This window comes from Hippocampus comes, unplaced genomic scaffold, assembly GCF_001891065.2.
Source record: "Hippocampus comes isolate QL1 unplaced genomic scaffold, H_comes_QL1_v1.1 scaffold86, whole genome shotgun sequence".
Taxonomy (NCBI): Eukaryota; Metazoa; Chordata; class Actinopteri; order Syngnathiformes; family Syngnathidae; genus Hippocampus; species Hippocampus comes.
Genome location: NW_017805882.1, coordinates 4792917 through 4796476, shown reverse-complemented (window position 1 = coordinate 4796476; position 3560 = coordinate 4792917). Strand labels below are relative to the sequence as shown.

The 3560-nt window shown below is 37.7% G+C and overlaps 1 long non-coding RNA gene across 1 annotated transcript; it reads left to right on the top strand.

Moving 5' to 3' along the window:
* Window positions 1-116: 116 nt before the first annotated feature.
* Window positions 117-2339, top strand: LOC109527231 (uncharacterized). The gene is made up of 3 exons (XR_002170497.1): window positions 117-410; window positions 516-633; window positions 2269-2339. It is a non-coding gene; the product is annotated as an uncharacterized LOC109527231 (long non-coding RNA).
* The last annotated feature ends 1221 nt before the right edge of the window (window positions 2340-3560 follow it).

Sequence of the window (3560 nt, the reverse complement as noted above, 5' to 3'; positions counted from 1 at the left end):
TGGCACACGGTGGTAATGCAAATAAATGACCAGGCCACTGTTGGGGAACAGAGAAATCTCCTTTCTGCTTAACCTGGTGGGCCTGACTTTAATTGGCCCCAACAGACTCGAAGTCGAAGAACAAAACGTGAAAGTCAATCCTTCAATGTTTTGCATTAGCCAGATTGGCACCATCATTTACCCAGAAAATCTCACCTTCCAAAAACCTCATTTGTCCTTTGCTCCCCTCGACACCATTTTCTTTCAGTCTTTAACATCTTAATCAACCTTCTTCTCACCCTTCTCCAACCCTCGTCACACGAACCGAGTGCGAATTCAAACCAACATGTCGATGAGGTCTTGCTTCCTTTCTGACGTCTGCTGCTGTGCCACGGATCCTGGTACTTGCGTCACCTTGCACTCCTCTCACAGTATGAAAGCAAAAACACACCAACCTCAACCGATTCCAGCAGAGATCTGTAGCCCCTTTTAACCTCCCTGTCTCCTTGTTGTCTTTCCGCTTTGATGATTCATAGTTCAGTGGACGTCCCATTCATCCAGGAAGCGCCTTTCATCGTTCTGGCCCACAATGCACAGGAACTCTTACCAGCATCTTTCCACATCATGACATCTGACTTCATACTTTTCTCAGTGGTGTGTGAGAAAATCTGGAATTAATCAACTATTTAGTTGAGATTATCCTTCTCATTCATGGAAACTCATTGTGGAGATGCAGCGAGATAAAGTATCAAGGTTCGGAAACATCTGTATTTGCTGTCCTAGGCTCTGTTAGGCGTATTCTTGTATTGTTATTCAGTGCTAACCACTTAATTTCAGTGTCAAAGGTTGGACTAAATTTGAAATTTCTATGACATTTTCTATATGTTCATTCAGAATAACTGAAAAATACAAGCCATGTTTTATGCGATAGCACACTGGTAGCCACTGTTGTGTCGCCGTGACAACTCTAGCAGACGGTTCCTTGAATTCTCTTTAATACGTGAACCTTTTCCAAGAATTAGAAATGCTCTCATTTCCCCCATGCTGTTGTGAAAAATTACATTTGACCGGTTCTTTTATTTTTTGATTCAGGTAATTTATCTGGAAGGTAAGTTTCAGGCTCAAGTTGTTTTACTTCTGAGCAACCTTTTACAATATGTAATGTGTCAAATCCAAAATCATCAATTCCAAAATGAATTTGAGCCTTTGCCCCCAGACTGCTTTAGGGTTCCTAAGAGGGGGACAAGGAGGCTCCAGATTTGATTAATCTCAAGTGCATTTTTCTTTTTTAATTTAATTGCAGCTAGCTTTTAGATTGCTCATGTTATTAGTTCCCATTGCTTATGTGCACATCTGCATGTTGCACTTTTTGCAGTAGCTGATAATTGTCTCTTCATGGAATTAGCTCTGGATTGAATAGATGTTAGCAACAACCTGTACAAGTACAATGTTTCCTTTCATTTTGTTGTTGTTTTGAATCTGTTTTTTTTTCTTTCTAATTCTTATTTTCTCTTTTTGTGCCTTGTCCTGTATATGCTCCCGCTGCAACAATAATTTCCCTTTCAGGGACAGTAAAGAGTCTCTAATTCTGACACCAGTCAAAGGTTTTAACCCTTTAATGCCTGACCTATCAAGGAATAGCCAGAAAAATCTGATTTTTGGGAACTGAGATGTTCATTAACCCTTATAACAAAATCCACAAAAATATTTTTGCCATATTATTTTGTTTTAGATATTTGTTGTATCACATTTATAAGCATCACGTAGATTACATCAAAAACAGAAAATTTGGGGAAAATCATATTTTAAACCTGCAGTATCAAATTTGATACAGATGATTTAATGTACTATAAAGAATGAGTTACAGAATGAAACTGCATCTATCAAATATGATACGAATGGCATTATAGGGTTAAACATGTCCAGATGAGATGAAGGTATTTCTCTGTGGTTTGTATAAATGACTTAACTCACCTCACCATATAAAATGGTTTAGCTTTATCCTTGGTTTGTAAAGCATCATCATGTTGTAAATGAAAGTGTTTTACTAAAAAACAAATTCAAATATTAATGAAGATATCCCCGACGTCAAGACCAAACCCCAAGGCCATTCTAGCACAATTTTTCTCATTTTAGAAGCGAGATGTTGGTATTGAAAAGTTCATGCATCAAAAAGAACCAGAGAATAAAGAAAACAAATCAGTCATACCTTTCATAAAGTAACTGTTTTTTAAAATTCTTAATTATGTTTCTGACCTCCAGTATACGTGTTTTTTTTTTCTTTCATAGATATCAGCACTGCAGAAAGGAGGAGACAGCTTTCCCCTCAGAGCAAACTCTGGCAAAGTGCTTGGAAAGGTAAATCGAATTTAATTTTGAATTTGATCTGGGTCAACAAGTTCAAGGGGGGGGGGCTAATACTTTTGCAGGGCACTGTATATCGTAACTTGTCTCCTATCATGTCAATCATCACTCGTCCTCTTAGAAGTGAAAATTAACATTTCCAAACGGTGATTGATAAGAATGACAGAGAGAGCTTGATTTGATGTTATTGATTTGATCTTAGTTTTACTGTTTGGTGCCTACTACCATCTTTGTTACTGATTATTGCTTTATTGTTGTATATTGTATATGTTAATTGCTCCATGTACAGCACTTTGTATGCAGCTATGGCTGTTTGAAAGTGCTCTGTAAATACAGTTGAGTTGAGTTTAGTTGATGGACAAAAGCTGGCACTTAGTATGCTTGTTCCACAAAGCCGCCCCCAGGTGACAGACTGAACAACAAAGGGAAGTGGTCATCCACCATACATGACAAAAGTTACAGTGCGCTAACCGTTTGAGCTGTCGATGCCTCCGATACTGCCAAGATTTATTAGATACGTCAGTTATCTTACTTCCCGTATTTTCCGCATCTAAATGCATTCACTTTTCTCAAAAGCCGACAGTCCGCCTTTTATATGGATCACTATTTTGATATCTAGAACGTAGTATTTTAAATGTTCTGTGAATCGGGTTGTTACAGCTGCAGCGGTCGTGAAAGCTCCATATAGTTGTTTTGTATTGTATTCCCTTTAGCATAGCTCCATCTACTGGATGCATAACGCAACCACAGCCACTATTGTAGCTTCGATTGTATGCACCTTTTAATGTGGAAAACGGTTCATGCATTTTAAGATTTAACGAGATTTATAAAGAAGGGAATTTTTAAACCACTTACACATGTGCTTATAACATCTAAATTTAATCCCTGCCGACACTTTACAAACTAAGGAGAAATCAGTGTGCCCCCTACCGGATAATCCATGTCCAGATGAGATGAAGGTATTTCTCTGTGGTTTGTATAAATGACTTAACTCACCTCACCATATAAAATGGTTTAGCTTTATCCTTGGTTTGTAAAGCATCATCATGTTGTAAATGAAAGTGTTTTACTAAAAAACAAATTCAAATATTAATGAAGATATCCCCGACGTCAAGACCAAACCCCAAGGCCATTCTAGCACAATTTTTCTCATTTTAGAAGCGAGATGTTGGTATTGAAAAGTTCATGCATCAAAAAGAACCAGAGAATAAAGAAAA